At 41.4% G+C, this 19,904-nt stretch overlaps 1 protein-coding gene and 1 pseudogene across 2 annotated transcripts in view; both read right to left on the bottom strand.

Moving 5' to 3' along the window:
- Nalf1 (NALCN channel auxiliary factor 1) overlaps window positions 1-19,904 on the bottom strand; it is a 454,783-nt gene that overhangs the window by 300,631 nt on the left and 134,248 nt on the right. The gene's annotated exons all lie outside the window — the stretch shown is intronic.
- On the bottom strand, window positions 4,348-4,466 carry LOC142858088 (5S ribosomal RNA; annotated as a pseudogene).

A 19,904-nucleotide genomic window follows, 5' to 3' on the forward strand; every position in this document is an offset into this window, starting at 1 on the left:
GCATGCATATATATATGGTGCGCTTGTGTGGCCTACGTCCACAGCCAATCAGGCTGCCCTCCTCTTCCCTCAGTAATTCCCATTACTGTATATGTGAAGACAGGAATCAGAGCCTACTACCTTCAGGTGAGAAACATGCAAGTGGAGAAGCGTGAGCACAGGAGCGTAGGGGACAGCGTGCTGGATACCACACACTTGGAAAAGACCTCAGCTCTCACCTCCTCTGCTTCAGTCCTGCACGGACCTGCAGACACCTTTGTGGACAGATTGCTTGTTTTCTCTATGATAATCCTCCACCCCAGTCTGCTGCCTACAAACTGAGGGAGAAGCCACCTTGCATGATACAGATTTCATGTAGCGAGAATATTAATATTTTTTTTCATATCCATTCTGTTCTTTTTATTTTTTTATTTTTTTTTAAATTTATTTATTTATTAAGGATTTCTGCCTCCTCCCCGCAACCGCCTCCCATTTCCCTCCCCCTCCCCCGATCAAGTCACCCTCCCTCATCTGCTCGAAGAGCAATCAGGGTTCCCTGACCTGTGGGAAGCCCAAGGACCGCCCACCTCTATCCAGGTCTCCTAAGGTGAGCATCCAAACTGCCTAGGCTCCCCCAAAGCCAGTACGTGCAGTAGGATCAAAAACCCACTGCGATTGTTCTTGAGTTCTCAGTATTCCTCATTGTCCTCTATGTTCAGCTAGTCCGGATTTGTCCCATGCTTTTTCAGACCCAGGCCAGCTGGCCTTGGTGAGTTCCCAATAGAACATCCCCATTGTCTCAGTGTGTGGGTGCACCCCTCGCGGTCCTGAGTTCCTTGCTCATGCTCCGTCTCCTTCTGCTCCTGATTTGGACCTTGAGATTTCTGTCCCGTGCTCCTCTGTCTCTGTCTCCTTTCATCGCTTGCTGAAGGTTAATATTCATGAGGATGCCTATGTGTTTGTCTTTGGGTTCACCTTCTTACTTAGCTTCTCTAGGAACATGCATTATAAGCCCAATGTCCTTTATTTATGGCTAGAAACCCAATATGAGTGAGTACATCCCATGTTCCTCTTTTTGGGTCTGGCTTACCTCACTCAGGATAGTGTTTTCTATTTCCATCCATTTGTATGCAAAATTCAAGAAGTCCTTGTTTTTTACTGCTGAGTAATACTCTAATATGTATATATTCCATACTTTCTTCATCCATTCTTCCGTTGAAGGGCAAACCTATGAGCACCTGATTTTCGATAAAGGAGCTAAAAGTATACAATGGAAAAAAGACAGCATTTTCAACAAATTGTGCTGGCAAAACTGGATGTCAATCTGTAAAAGAATGAAAATAGATCCATATCTATCACCATGCACAAAACTCAAGTCCAAATGGATTAAAGACCTCAATATCAGTCCGAACACACTGAACCTGATAGAAGAGGAAGTGGGAAGTACTCTACAACACATGGGCACAGGAGACCACTTCCTATGTATAACCCCAGCAGCACAGACACTAAGGGCATCATTGAATAAATGGGACCTCCTGAGGCTGAGAAGCTTCTGTAAAGCAAAGGACACTGTCACTAAGACAAAAAGGCAACCCACTTACTGGGAGAAGATTTTCACCAACCCCGCAACTGACAAAGGTCTGATCTCCAAAATATATAAAGAAATCAAGAAACTAGACCGTAAAAGGCTAATCAATCCAATTATAAAATGGGGCACTGAGCTGAACAGAGAATTCTCAACAGAAGAACTTCAAATGGCCAAAAGACACTTAAGGTCATGCTCAACTTCCCTAGCGATCAGGGAAATGCAAATCAAGACAACTTTAAGATACCATCTTACACCTGTCAGAATGGCTAAAATAAAAAACACCAATGATAGCCTTTGCTGGAGAGGTTGTGGAGAAAGGGGGACACTCACCCATTGCTGGTGGGAATGCAAACTTGTGCAACCACTCTGGAAAGCAGTGTGGCGGTTTCTCAGGAAATTCGGGACCAACCTACCCCTGGACCCAGCAATACCACTCTTGGGAATATACCCAAGAGAGGCCCTATCATACAACAAAAGTATATGCTCAACTATGTTCATGGCAGCATTGTTTGTAATAGCCAGATCCTGGAAACAACCTAGATGCCCTTCAACGGAAGAATGGATGAATATTAATATTTTTAACTTCTTCTAACCCTACTGATCCCATCAAATATTTAGAAAAGAAAAAAAAAAACTAACAGGCCACAGAAATGATAATGCTTGTTTTCGTTGTCCACATTCCACATATTTTAGGTTCAAAAATTTAAATTTATATGTTAATAAATAAGGTTACATTTGCACAGACACATAGGGCTTACAAAACGTCTTTCTACAACATGCAAACAGCCTAATGTACCACCGTCTGGGTTTTGGAAATGTCTGTGATAGAATATGTACATTTTCAATATTCCAGTAACGGATACTGTATCTATTTGTGTAACTGTCTCATGCCCATCAATCACTCCTTTCACCTCTTCACACGCACACGTGCACACACACACGTTCACACCCAGCTTGACGAGTAACCTTCACCATTGCCTCCTCGGGTGACTCTGATCTCTGGACTTTGGTCCCTGGAAAATGAAGAGTAGATGAGGGGGGTTGGAAATCTATGCTCAGGACAGATATCCTGACAAATCTTTTCTGGAATTTTATTACATTCCTCTCCCCTCTTTTTCTCCCCATCTCTTTCTCTCACCTTCTTAATGAACATGCGTTCCCAATACCCTTCCCTCCCAGTCTGCATCCTTTCTCAGGTGGGCATCCTCCAGGGTCACAGATGCCCTCTGACTTTCTTTCTCTTTTGGCTGTCCTGTAATGACTCCTCTTCACTGTGTCCTCCGCTGCTTTCTGCTATGGACCAATGCCATTTGTCCCTACTGTCATGGTTCTCAGAAAGACTGAACATATCAATGCACTTTGCACAACAAACATAATTTCCAATTAGTTTCAATTAACCAAGGTTCCCCCAATCAAAATCAAACCAAATAGCTGTACAGGTTTTATTAGGATGAGTAATGGGGTTCCAATCACAGGTTTACACGTGTGACTTAGCCTTTTCTAGCTAGTTACTAACTGGTCTTTATCAATGTTCTTCAAACTGTGAGCTGCAGTGGGAGGAAACTCACATTTCAGGCTGAAAATGGAAGCTTGGAATAGAAAGAAAGTCACAGGGTGTCCTGATGCAGAGAATCCTTGCCTTAATCAGTGCAGCTTGGATTTGTAGCAGAGAAACAGAAGGCCAACCAAGTCCCTCCTGTGCAGTAGGAAAGCAGAGACTCTCGGGACAGCACACATTTGAGTTATTGGATCTATTATCCAGGATAACTTCATCCAAAAAAATCAAAGTTGACAAACAAGAAACAAATTGGAATGAAATATGGATAAGCATCCATCCATTGGAACACAATTGTTTGGGCTTGGCTGTGCCAACTCCATAGAACACACAGGACGACACAGAGCATTCTTCATTGTGTTATGTTTAAAAGATTGATTTCTGCTTGGCCCAAAGAGACATTGATCAAGGAGGCTCTGCTACTCAACCATCAGTTTTCAAGAGGACACCTTGCAGGATGAAGCCATTCCACTGCTTCTCGGTCCGGTTTTGCAGAATGCCACCCTAACTCTGGGATGCTTTTCTTGTGTTTTTTGTGTTGCTACCAAACACTATTTATTTAGCTTCCGGATTGCTTTTCTAAGCAATAGAAACTAATTAGTCCATAGCCCTTCATACACACTTTAGTATGGTAAAAAGAAACAGAGTTAAGCATAAGAATTGGAGTATTTTATTAATCTGCTTTAGTTTTATAGCATACTTAATTAATTAATTAATTAACGACATCTGTAAATCTTTGGCTGTGTGTGACAACCATTTTACGTTTTTCTTCATACTTGCGAGTGTGATATTTTATTTACATTTTCATTAGGTGGACTGAACGTTCATGATGTGAGGGGAAGGAATATTTTATTGATCTGATTTCCTCTCCTTTGAAACCATTTTCTTCTCTTTCTCTTTTCATTTACTTTTATTTTTGAGAAAAGGTATCACCCTGGGTAAACCAGGCTTGCTTCCAGCTCACAGAGAGACTCACCTGCCTTTGCCTGCTGAGCTCTGTGATTAAAGGGCTTGCGTGGCCAAGACTAGGGAGTGCTGTTTTCTCTTAAGCTCTCTCTCCCCTTTCTCCTCCCCATCTCTCAATTAACAAAGGCAGAACTTTATTATAAGTTGTTGAGGGACTTCATTATATAAATATTGCGATTTTTTTTTAAAAAAGTTTTCCCCTTTGCCCCAAACCTCAAACCACAACCAAACTAATAGCTGCAAGCTTGTTTGTTTGTTTTGCCTACAGCACCCAGTATTTATAGGCAATCTCCCTTCCAAACACTAACAAGGCCCAACCTTGCTTAACTTCCAAGATCTGATGAGGTTGGGTGTGTTCAGGGTGATGTGGCTGTAGACAGACTTAGTCTCTAATTCAAAGCATCTCTTCCCAAGAAGGAAAGGTTTCTTTTGTCCTATAACAGCCCAGTCCTCCTACAGCACTGTCTCAGAGGAATTTCTGCTAATCAGATCTCCTTTCTGCCCTTTGGTCCTTCAGCCAGTGAACAGTGTGGGGCCAATCCTACATGGAGACCTTCTTTCTGAGTACTGAGTGTCCTTGGTTCCCATGGAGACCTTCCCCTGCCTTTGAATTGTCCTCCGTGTTTGCAGCAATACCTTGCAGATGGAAGGGTACCACACCTCGTGCCACCAGGCAAGATGTGGAGATGCCATGGCCTAGTGATCCAGACATCTACTGTCCATATTAAATAACACACGGCAGGCCATTTGATTGTGTCTGCCTCGTTGATTCTCATCTGCCTCATACAAACAACACAGAAATGTTTAAGAAGGCAGAAGGACAGCCAAGAAATCCTGACCAAAAGAATACTAAAAAGAGGTATGGCCACACCCATTTCAAATTATACTACTGAGTCAGAGTAATCAAACCAGCCTGGTACCAGCACAGAAACAAACACATTGTTCAGTGAGATAGAATTGAGGAACCAGATATAATTTCACCAGACAAGTTAGCTGATGTTTATTTTTTACATGGATACCCAAACAACATGCATTCAGCAATGTCGCAGGGGCACCTGAGCGTCAGCATGCAGACAAAGAAATCTAGAACTTCGCTTCTCATTGCACACAGACAAATTCCAAATGACTCAAGGATATCAACATAAAACCTGATGCCCTGTAACAGCTAGAAAAGGAGAAGGGGTACACTCCAGTGTATAGTCACAAAGAAGGGCTTTCTGAGCAAGAGTCTGGGAACCTGGGAGAAAAGATCAAGAATCAATGAGTGGGCTCCCATGAAACTAAAAAGATTGTGTGGAGTCAAAGAAACTCAAGCCAGGGAAGAGGCAGTCCACAGGACGGGAGAAAATCTTTGCTAGCTATTATTCACCTGAGAGAGACTTCGTGGCTAGACTATATAAAGAACTCAATTAATTGTCTTAAAAAAATAAACAAAGAGTGCTCAGCATCCTGAACCATTAGGGAAATTCAGATTAAAACTCTTCTGGTTTGCCTCAGTCAGGACGGCTATCATCAGGAAAACCAGTATCTCCGTATGGATGCAGGGCAAGAGGAACCTTTGCACACTGTTGGTGGGAATGCAAACTAGTGAGGCTACTTTGGATATCGCTATTTCCGTTTCTTAAAAATAAAGAAGAAAGAAATGAATTATGATGATGATGGCGATGTTAGAAATAGAACAGTCCTACGACCCAGCTAAAGCACTCTGGGCGTGCATTCCTCCTTCAGAGACACAGACTGTCATGTTTCATTGCTGCTGTCTTCACTATAGCTTGGGAATTAAATCAACATCAATGTCTATTCACAAATGAATGAACACAGTGTGGTACCCGTGCACAACGGAAAGTTACTCAGCTGTGAAGGAAAATGAATCATGAAATTAACAGGTAAATGGATGGAACCAGAAACAATTATAGCAAGTGAGGAAACTCAGGCCCAGAAAGAAAAAGACAGTATGTTTTCTCACATGTGGAGCCCAGCATCAAACCTTTTTTTTTCCTGTATTTTACATGAAGCATAAATGGAAGTCAGTAGAGCCGAAAGGGGTTAATATTTTGTGAAGAGGAAATGCATGAGGGAAGGAAGAATAGTAGATTATGTGCAAAATTAAAATAGGTGGAATACCTGGGATGGAACAGCTTAAATAGAGAGAGACATAGCAGTATCTGAAAAATTGAGGGGTGAAGGGGAAGCCACCCAAAGGAGCACACAAAGCTGGACGGAAGCCTGCAGTCTCAAAACCCACACTGACTTTTTCATGGTGACTCCTGGTTTAGGGAGTCACATTCAACTCTCAAAATTTATCCCATTTAAGTCAAGGGAGCCGGCGTGTTGAGTGTGGCAGAGACATGACAAACTACAACTGCTCTTTGCAGACAGTACTTCGTGGCCACCTCTCACAACTCCTCTCCTCAAATGTGCAGCTTTACAGGTGGATTGTCTTCCCTGTCAGGGTTGTCATAGAAACCAATGTGGGAATGAAGCAATATGAATATAAAATGCCGCAAAGTATATATTTATATCTCTCAGGGAAAACTTATTACCTAAGGAAAACATTGACAGTACTTCTGCCTCCTGTGGAATTGAAACAGGCAGATTTCAGGTTTGTAGGCTCAACATTGCTAACCTGTTTACAAAGCTGGATTATTCCAGCTGTGGAGCTTCGATGGGGAGTTTCCTCCTGTTGACTTACTCACCCCATAATCACCGCCCAAAAAGCATTTGTTCAGGGCTGATTATGTACAGATACTGCCCAAAGGACTGCTTCACAATGTGCTGAGGCAGGGAATGGCTCACAGTGTGCATAATCAGGGAATGTCACACAATAGGCCAAGGTGGACAGTGTGCCTAGGTGGGGGATATCCCACAGTGTGCCTAAGCAGCGGATGTCCCACAGTGTGCCTAGGCAGGGAATGTCTCACAATATTCTGAGGTGCAGATTGTCCCACAGTGTGACTAGACAGGGAATGTCTCACAATATTCTGAGGTGTAGATTGTCCCACAGTGTGTCTAGGCTCTGAGAGGAGCAATGACAAGGGACGGCCGTACACATGGAAGAGGGACCTTACTAACTTATGTCATTTATTTTGGTTCAGTGAACTTGCGAGGCAAAGATGAATCCATCCTCCTCTCCCACTTCTACCCAGAACACGGACCTGACATGCCATGGTTCTTGCCTGTATTGGCAGGTTCATCTCCCAACAAACTCCTCTTCCTTCACTGTTCCTGTAGGAGTCTACTCAAAACTTTAGAGTTCAGTAGACATGAGCTGTACTTCTACATCTGCTCGTTGTCCTTGCTCTGAACACAGCGTTCCTGCCATGTTCTGCCTCTCAACAAATACTGTAAGAGTCAGGGAAGAATGTGCTTCACATTTTCATCTAAGAGATTCTCCCAACACCACCCCACGCCTTCACTCTGTATGGATGACCAAACCATGTTTAGCATGGCAGACGTTGACCTTGTTATTCTTAATTTCCCTAATGATTTACATAAATTTCAATAGCATGGGATTATGTCCTATTCATCTCAACAGGTCTCATGCCTGAGAGAGGCAGTTGTCACCTAATAAATGTTTGCCAAGCATACAAATATTTGAGAATTATCACTCAACTTACTTTTTATTATGGTCATTTTGAACTGAATCTGATCAAACGTCTTCCAGGAAAGCATACTTTATCACCAGGAGTGTTAGATCATTGAATTACTTTAAATATTTATGTTTTGCTTTGCCTTATTTATTGTTGCATTGCCTGGTGAGCAAAGACGCAATTATTTAAAATTATAATGGGAAGATCTTTCTGTGAGAGAAGAAAACGAGTTTTTGTGGTGTTGACATTTATGAAGACATTTGACATCTCAACCACCAAGCATCACAACAGTAAGGAGCAAAATAACATTAAAATTATAAGACGGTGACAATGACACATCCCAGAGCTAAACTGTGGGGAGCAGCAGGCTTGTGCGCTTATTTTTAGCTGGAGAAAGTCAAGGAGGAGACTTTAATCTATGAGTTATGAGAAAATATTCTTGAGCACCTTAGTTTATCTACATTTACGTTACTGTTATCTTTTATGTTACAGTGAGAATGTGTTGGAACTATTTGACCAGTTTTTCAAGGGTCCACTCATAATCAAATAATTGGTCTCATAGTCATGTTACTTTATAAGATTTCACATTGAAAATATAAAAATAAAGAGATCATCAATACAGCAGTACTGTCAATTGGGCCTCATCCATCACCTCATGGAAGTTCATCTACTCTGCATTAGACAGTCATCCTCGGGATTTTTTTCTCAGGACTTCACTTGTATGAATATTTCTTTAGGAATCATGCGTGGTGAAGAAAGTACATTTTGTGTTTGTCTTTCATCTCTAGGAAGGACATAACCATGATAGCTAAAGGGAAAACAGAGTTTCTCACATCCGCTGAGCCCCTGTTGGGCCTTCAAGCCAGCATGAGGCCTGTGGCAGGATCCTGAGTGGAAGGATGAGGATAAGCATGCTGCTTTTACAGCATCCACATTTCAACTGTACCTCCAGTCCACCAGGTCGCTGTACCATGTCCCTCAAGAGAGATGTTCAGTTCTCTAAGTGATCCCAGGAAGCGGCCATAGTATGTTTACAAGAATGGCAGCTCAGTAGCATGCCAAGGGTCATGCGTTGGAATTCAATGAGGCTCTCATACAAGTAGATGACAATGGGGCTCTGAGTCCTGAAGTTTACTCCATTGGATCAGTGTGAGTGAAAAGAGACCCAAGTGGAAGGCTCAGCTAAGCTCCCAGCACTGCAAACTGCAGCAAATGCAGGTGCTGCCCGTTGAGAGAAGAGCATAAAACATGCCCACCTTATTTAATGGCCTGTCCTTGCCATCAAACCACAGGTACCATGTTTTTATATAGGGTTTTATATAGTTTTTCAAATTAGCTTATGAAGTATTACATTTCATTATAGAATTTCAAACATAATTTATTGTGTTGATCCCATTCTCCTCTTCTTCTATACCCTCCCTTATACCCTTTCATGCTTAAATAACCTCCCCTCTGCTTTCAATCCAATTATGATCCATTGCTCTCTTCCCTTTCTCAGCTCCTCTTTGCCCCCAGCTCCTGGCCTTCTTCTTCCTGGTGTTAGGATCTATACTCATACTCATATATAAACACTGAAAGGTAAGATCAGTGTGTGAGAGGAACTATATAATATTTATCTTTTGAAGTCCAGATGATAATGCTTAAGGAAATAATTTCTAGTTTCCTCTACTTGTCTGCAAATACTCTAACTTTATTTTGCTGCACAGCTGTGCAAAATTGCACACATGAACCATGTGGGAAGGTTCTCCCCTCTGTTGATGGGCAACTAGTCGGGCTCCACACCTTGCTGCCATGAATAGTGCAACTCTAATACCACAGCCTTAAATCTAGGTATCTCCAGTCCATTTCCCATCCCAGCTTGGCGGTCCCCAGTCCAGCAGCATCTGCCTCGTCTGGGAACATGCTGGAAAGAAGGTGCACTGGGCAGAAGCCAGAGTCATATTTGAAACTTATCGCCATTTTCACGTGATTTTTATGCATAGTTAAGAGAAAATCATAACTTTAACTCTTCACAGCAGATGGTGGACCATGACAGCCCTACCCAATGGGATTTCATTTTCACTGAAAGCGAAGGTCAACTTCCATGCGATCATTTCTCAAGGAGTCTGCAAACTGCACAACAATTATTGGCCACGTTTTCATGGAAAGAAAATTCCTTAAATCATAATTTGTGTATTTACAACAAAGATTTACTAAGTCAATTCTGTGTCCAGCCCTGTTCTAGAATCGTGTATTTTCCTGTTTCTGGGAAATTAAACAATGGACTTAGTGTGTGAGCTTAGATGCCTGTTTCTCCCAGAAGGTATGCAGACTCCAGAGGGTATAGGTCTTTGCTTTCTGCCTTATTTGAGACAGGTTCTCTCTCGTTTAGTGCTATGTATACCTGACTAGCTTCTGGGGAATCTCCCATCACTGAGTCCTATCTTGACTTGGGAGCCCTGAGACTACAGATGTAAAGAGTGTCGTGTTCAGCTTTAGGTGCGCCCTGGGGAGCTGACCCAGGTTCTCACGCTTGTTGACAAGTACCATACCCACTCAGTCCTTGGTCCTATGGATAATCAGTTCCCTTCCATATACACAGAGACTAAAGGAACAACCATTCAATACTAAAGGAAGAGCCCAAAATACAAGAGCTGTATTCGAACCCCAGTCTAATCGACTGTGAGTCCCAGGTTTCCTGGATTCAATCACAAATGCAAATGTTGCTAAGTAATTTCAACATCGTAAATGGGCAAGTAATTTCCAAGGCACTTAGAGTATGTGTTTGCTGTGAAGCACCAATCTCCAAGGTCCTGCTGTTCTGAGAAGGATTATTCATAGACTAAAAGATTATATCAGATATTTTCATGCTCAGTGTTTCTTTTAAAGTAAATATGTTTTCTAAAACCATACACTAGAAGAAATCAAGGGAAGGTCTGGGGCCACCCATACTAGGTCACTACCCTTGCCTCACCCTCCTTCTGGCCTTGGGGCCACTACAATGAATTGGATTTTGAACTTTAAACAAAGGTTTCTGGCCTCTGTGTTTTCATCTTTTGTACAGCAAGAGATTAATTCAACCTCATTGCATCATGCCACTTTATGACTGTGCTATCGTCTCTACAGTTTATGTTTCCTTCAGTGATGGGCACTGAAGCCTCCAAGTTTCAGTTATTATGTAGAGGAATATGAGCACTGCTGTTGGTGGGCAGGGATTACAATTGCTGGATGCTAGCGTCCACAGAGGTTTGCCAGTAGATGTTCCCAACACACCTTCAACGTGATTTTCCTCCTCCACAGTCCCCCAAACATGGCTGTCCTACATGCTCACCGACACTTAGCAATGCTCTTTTAATTTTAGCTGATCTGGTGGCAGTGAGGCAGCCCGTTGGTTTTTAGTGTGCAGCTGTTTGGTGACAATGGCAGGCAGTGGACTATGTCCTCACAATCTGTGAAGATGTCATATGCACAGGAATGTCCTTGGAGCTGCGACAATGGCGGTTGCTGATCAGCTGATACCCACAAGAAGTCTGTCTGCTTATTTCTTTCATGGATGGAGAAATATTGAATTTTTTCCCTACAATCCTTTTTGATTTTGTTGGGTTTTATTCTGCGTCTGTCAATTTTGACAGTTTCTATTTTTTGTTTTAGAAATTTTTCACTCTATTTGAATTTCCATACCCAGGTCCATCAGGTGACATTTGATAACTTGCTGTGAATATTTCAATATTTGTAGAATCTGTGTGGTGTGTGTGTACGTGTGCTTTGTTTTTCATCCTGATTAGTCTTGTGAAGTTTTTTCAAATTTATTTATCTCATCAATGACCATGTTTAGAGTTACATTCTATTTTCAACTTAATTTATACAAGCTCTTACATTTTTAACATATACATCTACATTTTTAATTATTATGTAAGCCTTCTCTAACTTCTGAGATGAATTTTTGTTGTTGAGTTTTTCAAGACAGGGTTTCCGTGAAATATTCCTACCTGTCCTGGAACTCACTTTATAGACCAAGCTGGCCTCAAATTCATGGAGATCCACCTGCCTCTGCCTCCTGAGTGCTGGGATTAAAGGCATGAGCCACCACCGCCTCGGCTGAGATGAATATTTTATTTATTGATTTATTTTCTTTCTATCTTAGAAATATCTGTTTATAGATGTGCATTTCCTTCTAAGTACATATTCCAGAGCTTTCTATAAGTTTTTATCTACTACTAATATTTAATTACTATTAAATTTATTTTATGTGAATCATTATTGTAACAATTGATATAACCATCTCTTTGGTTTCCAACAGAGAAGAGCAGCATTGTACACATCCACTAATTGGATGAGGCTTCTTCTCTTGACTTAATTTAATCATGTCATGGGTATAAATATAAGCCTTATAACACTGACAGCTGTCTTTAAGAAGCTGTCAGTTAAAATATGGTCTCTATAAATATCCACACATTAACAAATTGCTAAGAGCAATAATTTTCTGATTTGTGTTCGTGAGGACAGAAAACATGAGGGGAAGGGAGTCGGGGCCTTGTGCGTGTTAGTCAAGTCCTGCTCCTCAGCTGCAATGGACCCCCACAATCATGTTAATTTACATAATCTTTTCCTGAATATAACTCTAAACATTAATTTAACTTGTAAACATTAGGGATCGTGAGTGTCGGATGAGATGGCGCGTGCGTGGTTTTGTAAGAACTGAGCAAACGCAGGGTTCTGCATCAGTTTCACCCCCAGCCCAGGGAGTACATGCTACTACTGCCTTCTCTTTGCGGCGGGTGGTGTCCTTAGTGCTGCTGCGCCATCTTGCAGGGGCTGAGGAAGAGCTCATTAGAGTTAGTATGTCCTAATGATGTCCCAGCTTGAGGACCTTTCCGTAGGGTTGCTAGCGTTTGACTATCTTCTCCGATGAGGACTCTGCTCAGTTCTCCTCCTCAGTTTTATTGGTTTATTTCCTTAGTGCGGAACTTTGAGCTTGCTGTATTTGTTTGTTTTGTTCAGTTTTTTAAGACGAGGTTTCTCTGTTTAGCCCTGGTTCTCCCAGAACTTGTTCTATATACTAGGCTGGCCTCAAACTCAGAAATCCTCCTGCCACTGCCTGCACGTAAGGGATCAAAGGTGTGCATCACCTTGCTCTCTTGTATCATTTCAATACAAGGTCTTAATTGGGTATGTGTCTTTCAAACATTTCTTCCAAGCTATGCCTTGAATTTTTACTCTGTTACTGGCACTGATTTCGGCATTTGAAAAGAGGCATATTGTTCTTTTCTTATGAGAACTTAAAGTCTCCAGGGTTTGTGTGACAGGTCAGATTAGTCATACAAGGATTCTGATGTCTTGAATTAAACATCTGGAGATTAAAATGTCAACAGCACCAGAGGACATCAGGCTGTATTCTGCTTCTACTGACAAAGGTCTGAAGGCGCTCTCTGGGGTTTCATGAGCGTGGGCAATAACCACACTTATGTAAGAGGTTTTGAAGGTTCACCCACTGACAGTGCAGTTGAGTTGTTGGAGGGTTCTATGAGTTATACTTTTTGCTGTATTTAAAAGGAATAAATCAGATATTTTCTTTGGCAAACACCTGCACTTAACACCTGGATTGTAGGATTAATTATTTCATACTAACCTGCTTTTACTAGAAGGCATATTTACTGAATCTTCTATGTATTTACGTTTATTGAATTTTTATATGCAAATAAAACTTTTCATAGAAAAGAAAGTCAGAAAGTATTATGGTTTGTTCTTGAAGAATACTTCTGAACGGTCATGGCTCTGCTCCTGGAATTTAAGGAAGGAGCTGTCATACAACTTTGAGAGCTCTGTGGATGCATCACTTTATATAACAGACTTTCTTGGAGGAGACCTTACACTTGGTGTCATACTGTATCCTGCAGCCACGCTGCAACAATGGTCCCCAGCACCATGACACAAACATGTCAGTTCCTATCCACTTCAGCTATCCAGTGTTTAAGATGAAGGTTGTGTGTCTGGTCAACAGTGTGGTTAAAGGAAAGACGACAGGCCCAACCTACCAGACAGGCCAAGGTCTAAGGGGGCACCACAGATCCACCTACAGGGCCTGTACAATGAAGTTGCACCATCTGGTGGCTGTAATTGTAAGTCTTTCACAAAATGAGGCCATTGTCAAACACTCAAGGATTATACATTCCTTGGTTATCTGGCATTTAAAGATGTATGACATAAAGAGAGACCCGCTGAAAGACTCACAGTGGGTTCATCAGCTTTGGCTTTGGTGTTAATCTACAGTGTCTCAATCCTGAATTCTTTATTTGTGAAGAGCAAAAAACTGGAAGTGACAGCCCCTGGTATGCCAAGACATGCTAACCTCACACCATTGCAGTTATATGGTATGAAGCGTCAAATCACAGAAGCCAATCCTGATTTATCTTACATGAACGAACATCTGAGATTTCTGTCAGTATTTATATATCTGACTAGGAGACCAGATTGGATTCTATGTATGAAGGTGAGGAATTCTCTGAGATAAATGCATATAAGAAAGTATTAAAACAAAACAGTTACAATAATTAAAAATTTGATGAAAATAAAAACAACTTTTAGTTGGATTCAAACAGTATGTTACATGAAGACTAGTTTTGCCAGTATTAGAAGGAAAACTACGGTGTTGGCAATGGTTCAAACATGACTTGGAATCATGTATATCATATAGGCAATGTGGGCGCAAAGGGCTTAGACATCGCGGCAGTGCTGGATGTAAGGCTTAGCTCATTGGGTTGCTCCTCCAGAATCCTGTGCTGTTAGTGTGCAGTTTCTTCAAGGACAATAATTTAGAAAAAACTGCAAGTAATTACATGAATCTTTTAAGCAAGTGAAGCCCACCTTAGATATTCTGTGAAATTTAAATATCTACTTTGAGGATCAGTGTTTTTCTGAAGCATTACTTAAATTGCATAGTAATTCTTAGACTGCATTAGTTAAATTTACATTGCAAAATTGTTGCACATATATGCTATGTGCACAGAGGTGCCGATAGCAACCTTATGCCATGTTTTCATTTCTCCTCTTGAGGATGCTGAGAGCAGTCATATTGGGAGACAAATGTATGTGGATGCTGGTTAAATAAATTTAAAGAGAAATAAATATTTGTATCTATATTTAATAATATTTAATATTTATGGTACCTTTTCTATATTATTAATAACTGTATAGTCTTACATGAAGTAAAAATCAAAATCTGAAAAGCTATCACTAGTATATTCAATTAATAAATATTAAGCACTCCAAATTTCTTTCTTCTGGGGTTTTCTGTTGCTTTCTGTAAGCCAAAGAGACTTTAACATTCATCCCTGCTATCCAGCTGAGAACAGGGGCAGATGCACACGACAACATGGAGTAGACGGGCAGAGCACTGAGCTGCGCTCCCTCCGTGTGGAGCGGATGTGCACACTCAGGAGGGTAGCAATGAGCCCAGACACTCATTCTCCCTGTGACTGTTTATGGAGTGATGGATGCCGGAGAGGAGCAATCCACGAGGAACAGACAACGCTCAACAATTTGTGATCTGATTCCCAACTCTTCCAGATTAACTGTACACAGTCAAAACTCAGAAGTATTAGTTGAGATCATCTATTTAAGGAAAATCCAGGTGAGCTTCTCAAGGAAAGAGATAAAGCAAGTTTTTGCATTCCAAAAATAAGTGCCTTATTAAAAAAAAAGAATAAAATTAAATTAACCAAGATTTCTTTAAGCAGAAACTGTCTTCTGTGAGGTTAAAGAATAAAATCATAAACAAACTGAATAATTGAAAGCATTGTGAAGCATGACAGTAGTCCATTCCATTTGATTTTGTCACATTAAATGTGGAAAGTCTGGTTCTGAGTCCAGGCTTGGCTCTTGTCTCAGTACCTAGCCTAGGCCACCCAGTTCTGTGGCTGTTTTTGCAGGGCAGAAGGCGATTGGTTAATTGCCAGTCTAGACCCATTTCAACAAACATTTCTCTGGAAGAGAAAATTAGGTAGTTGGAAGAATTGTCTACCTATATTTGCACAGAGAGGGCTTTTCTTTTAACCCTTAGTTACCTAACATCAACAAATACAATTCAGTATTGCTGTTCTTAATATAAAGCCATTTCCTTCTTTTTTACTTAAAAAGTCACTTAGAAATAAGGACACTATTCTTTAACTCCATTGTTTCAGGATTCCCAGGAGGTTCCTGCTTTTCACAGAAGTGGGGCATGCCTGGAGCAGAATATCTTCTCTTGACTTTTCCCAACAATACTTGCAAGGACTTCTGAAGATTTCCATCTGTGACCTTCAGAACAGCGGGGTGCTGACAACTACAGCAAACGCTCTGCAGGAAACAGCCTGGAGGTAGTTTCAAGGTTAAACCTAACTGCCACTTTTAGGGGCTCCTCATCCTCCACAACACCTGTACTACTGGAAGGAGGCATGGAATAAAAGCTTAAGTAAGCAGAAGTGGGATCTCCCACTTTAACCACTGGGCTCGCAGATGCTCCTCATCACTGCATTGGAAAACAGGAGGGGTCAGTCTCCCTCCTTGGGTCCTCAGGTGGGTTATGTATAGCAACAGCAAAGATTGCTGTCACCATGGGTGAGGCAGAAGGGATGAGATGTGGCTCTGCACACCTGAAACTTTGGCAGACAAGGCTGTGCGGCAGCCACTCATCACATTGTAGCTGCTATCAGGCTGCACAGAGATGAATGCCAGCCAGCTTGTGGCTCCTTGTTTTTCTCGTGTTTATTCAAGGACTCCAGCCCATGGAACAGTGCCGCCCACAATCAACAACTATCTCTCCAGCTAGGTCAAATGTCTCTGGAAACACCCTCCCAGTTGTGTGTCTTCTAGTGGTTCTAACTGCAGTTTACAGTGAAGGTAAGTCATCATCGCTCCAGGAAAGAAAAAAAAAATGTGTTGTTTTTGTTTATTTGATTGTTGTGCAACTTAGAAAATTGCATGGTGTGCCCCACATGACCAAAACAGACAGTGCTGTAAATACATAACATTTGTGTACAATCTGAATAGACTTCGGCACCGATGAGTCACAGATTTTACAGACCTGAATATCTAGTGGTCCCTGTCTACACGATCATGAGCATCAGAAACAAATAGGAGGTGTTGAGGTTGAGGGGATAGGGGTCATCCTTGGTGTCACAGTGGCAGCTCATGCTGCCCATCAGAGCCTTGCGATCCTCACACAGCGTCCCATTGGAACAGTAGAGAAGGACAGCGCAGTGACGCCATGTATCACGCCTACAACCTGTCCAAGCCCCGGTTTTGTATAGATGAGATGGTTTACCTATAGAAGTTGAAACTGAATCCTGTCACCACTGCTCTCACAGCCCCCAACAGGGGGGGTCTCACCTGTGGTCCACTCAACAATTGAAAAGCACTGACTAAAAAATTAAACGCATAAATAAAACTTGGGAAAGAGAGCTCCAGGCTCATTACATAGAAAGATTGAGGAAGAAAGAAAGTAAAATGTCTAGATCACTGAAAATAAAGTGAGGTTTCACAATGACCTTTAGGTCACATTTCCAAAGATTAAAAAGAAGAAAAGCAAAATGAGGAGAAAAATAAAGCAGAAAGGCTATGCTAAACTCGACTACCATATTCCTTCTGTGTCTTTATAGATATCAAAAGACATGCTTATTTTTATCTCTTGACTGTAAAATATTCTTTTGATTATGACAAAAGGGAACTTAGGAAAATAATAAAAAGGGTATTTATGGGAAATTTAGTCCATTTTCTTTCAATTAAACTACTGCAGCCTTGATTATTCACTAGATCATGGTGTGTGCAAATCTGTTGATTCACAAAACAAATTTTGTGTGTTTATCTCTTAGGATGTATATGCACTGATGTTTGTCCCGTAGACCGCAATTTCATGGGCATGCATTTGGAGGGGTGCTTTAATTACATTTCCTCGGCACTCCGTGTTTCTACTGATGCTCTCTGATGCCAGTGTTTGTTCTCAAGATGACACCATTATAGACAACATTGAGCATCTCCTCTTCCCCGTTCATATGTTTTATTATAATGTCTCTTGGTGTGGATGTGGCTTTATCTTTGTTGGGATCTGAAGGTTTCTGAGAGCAGGATCGGTAGATTTTTATGATGCTGTAAAATCCCCACCTGTCTTCCTGCCTCTGATCTTTCTACACTCTTGCAAGCTTCATCTGCTGTCAATAGACTGTTCTTCCTACCCTCGGTCATTTTGCTTTTCATATTCTTCATCTGCTTGTCTTGTTTGTAATCCCCATGGCTTATGTCACCTTCGCTGGCATCGAAAGCTTTCATGCTATTGTGTGTTACCCGGCAACAGCGCAGCTCATACTGTGTCTACACTGAACACTGACTGGTACCTTCCCCTCTAAGGACATGAACTGGCTCCTTCACTCTGACCTCTGTCGTTATTTAGAGGCCTAATATGCTTCATAGCATCAGGTGAAGATTTTCTATTTCAGAAAACTCAAACACAAATTCTCACCTCTTTCTGCACCTGAGTGGTAGTAGAGCCTCGGGTTTCTTATTAGTATCGCTAAGTGTGTCTTCTTCAAAGCATTTCTTAGTTCTATTTCCTCCCCCTTGATACAACCAGAATAACATTCCTACAACAAGGCTGCCATTACATCATTTTTCAACTCAATATTCCATTCAGGGTTCCGTGGCCGGAGACCCTAGGGATAGCAGGCTTGCCCATGTATGAGCCCCGTGGTCATGAAAACAGAACCAGCGGTACTCCCTGTATGCACTAATATTTCTCTGTATTGCCAGTGTTAAGGAGTCATCTGGTGTATTGTCCTAGCTAAGCTGTCAATGCCACACGAACCTTTCCTTCAACTAATTCGGGGACACTCTACAAGACTTCACTCAAGTCCACCCTGGTCACATTGGAATGTGAAACCGAAGGAACTGCTGTGACAGCAGTGGGGTTTTAGCCTTCATAGCACCTAGTAAACTATTAAGTCAACAATTATAGATTGTAGATTAATCAGTTAACCTGTACTTTTTGAATCCTAAGCATATTCTTTTGCAAACATTAGACCATACAACCAGTTATAGGCGTCCCCCACTCTGAAAACAAGCATGCATTTCTTACTGTTTGCAATAGAGTAGAATAAATTCTCGATCTAATGAGGCCCTAAAGTTAAAATATTTTCTGGAAATGCAAACCATGACGATCATTTGTGCAACGTTCACAACGTTCACATACTGTGTATTACACACTGCAGAACCTGGTTGGTAGTATCTAGTGAACAGCCAGTGCAGGTTCACAATGCCTAAAGCCCAGCTCTGGGGAGGGTGGAGGAAGCGTCGGGCTGGGGACTGGGAAAGTGCAGAACTCTTCCTTTCACTCAGTTTAGCAAAAGAAGCTCTAAAAGTCAGTCTATTTTTTTTTTAAATCTGCAAGAATATAGGATGAAAATATTTTTTTAATGATGTGATTTAATTTGGAAATTTTCATGGACGGGACTCTTTGGAGTTATTGTAAAGTATTTTATGAGTAGGGGAAATAGAAAACTTGGTCAGGCCGGAATAGTGCTCTGACTCCTAGGAGCCCTCAAATGAAGTCTGCTGTTGCTTCCTCTGTTTGTTCTTTTAGTTTAGAAACTGAGGTCTTGCTGCACAGCCTTCACTGATCTGTTATTTTTTGTGTAGCTTAGGGTGGTGAACCCTCCTGCCTCTGTCTGTCGAAGGCTGTGATGTGGGATGTCCTTCTATATGCTGCGAATATGTGTCGTTTTTATTGGCTGGTGAATAAAGTTGCTTTGGCCTATGGCAGGGCAGAGTATAGCTAGGCAGGGAAAAAAAGACAGAGTCATCGAGGAGATTCCAGCAACCCATTGGAGCATCAAGATGTACTAGATAACAGGTAACACCATGAAGATATCCTAGATAACAGGTAACACCATGAAGATGTACGAGATAACAGGTAACACCATGAAGATGTCCTAGATAACAACAGGTAACACCATGAAGATGTCCTAGATAACAACAAGTAACACCATGAAGATGTACTAGATAACAGGTAACACCATGAAGATGTACTAGATAACAGGTAACACCGTGAAGATGTACTAGATAACAGGTAACACCGTGAAGATGTACTAGATAACAGGTAACACTATGAAGATGTACTAGATAACAGGTAACACCGTGAAGATGTACTAGATAACAGGTAACACTATGAAGCCAAGTGCTGATGCACAGATTATTAGAAATGGATTAATTTATATGTAGG

Source organism: Microtus pennsylvanicus, chromosome 9 (genome assembly GCF_037038515.1).
Source record: "Microtus pennsylvanicus isolate mMicPen1 chromosome 9, mMicPen1.hap1, whole genome shotgun sequence".
Taxonomy (NCBI): Eukaryota; Metazoa; Chordata; class Mammalia; order Rodentia; family Cricetidae; genus Microtus; species Microtus pennsylvanicus.